Source organism: Eschrichtius robustus, chromosome X (genome assembly GCF_028021215.1).
Source record: "Eschrichtius robustus isolate mEscRob2 chromosome X, mEscRob2.pri, whole genome shotgun sequence".
NCBI classification, from domain to species: Eukaryota; Metazoa; Chordata; class Mammalia; order Artiodactyla; family Eschrichtiidae; genus Eschrichtius; species Eschrichtius robustus.
Window position 1 is genome coordinate 25,046,137 of NC_090845.1, and position 850 is coordinate 25,046,986.

General features: G+C 37.1%; 1 non-coding gene across 1 annotated transcript; it reads left to right on the forward strand.

The window, feature by feature from the left end:
• Nucleotides 1–455: 455 nt before the first annotated feature.
• On the forward strand, nucleotides 456–611 carry LOC137757571 (U1 spliceosomal RNA). The gene has a single exon (XR_011072410.1). It is a non-coding gene; the product is annotated as a U1 spliceosomal RNA (small nuclear RNA).
• Nucleotides 612–850: the final 239 nt, after the last annotated feature.

An 850-nucleotide genomic window follows, 5' to 3' on the forward strand; every position in this document is an offset into this window, starting at 1 on the left:
GAAAAGATATGTCTAACATCGAACACAAGAAAAGGAGATACTCAATATCATTATGCCACCATGAAATATCATTATACACTGATTAGAAATGCTAAAACAAAAATAAAATGAAAAACAAAAGAGAACACTCAGATATACAACCTGACAATCTCAAGGCATTGGCAAGGATGTTGAGCAACTGGAATTCTCATAAATTGCTGCTCAGAATACAAAATATTATAGCAACTTTGGAAAAAAGTCTGGCCCTTTTGCTAAAGTCAAATTTTTATTTTACCTGAAGAGGGAAAAAATTTATCTTCACGCAAGAAACTTGTACATGAGTATGTATGGTGGCTTTATTCATAACGGCCAAAAACTAGAAGCAAACTAAATAGCCTTCAATGGGAGAAAGGATAAATAATCTGTGATATACCTAGCAGCAGAATACTGCTCAGCAGTAAAAGGTAATCTAATAAATACTTATTTGACAGGAGAGATAGTATGATCACAAAGTTGGTTTTCCCAAGCCAAGTCTTGCCCATTGCACTGCGGATGTGCTGACCCCCTGTGATTTTCCCACATGTGGGAAACTCGATTGCAGAATTTGTGCTTGTGGGGTTAAAAAAACCCCCCAAAAACCTCTAATATGCACACATAAAAATACAAATGAATCACAAATGCATTACTCTAATTATGGGAAGCCAGGCTCAAAAGGCCACACAATTTATTATTCCATTTATATGACATTCTGAAAAAGGCACAACTATAGGGACAGAAAACAGATCACTGGTTGCCAGGGGTGGAGGTGAAGGTGAAGGATAACTACAAAAGGGCATAAAGTGATGGACTGGTGGACCTGGTCTATATCGTG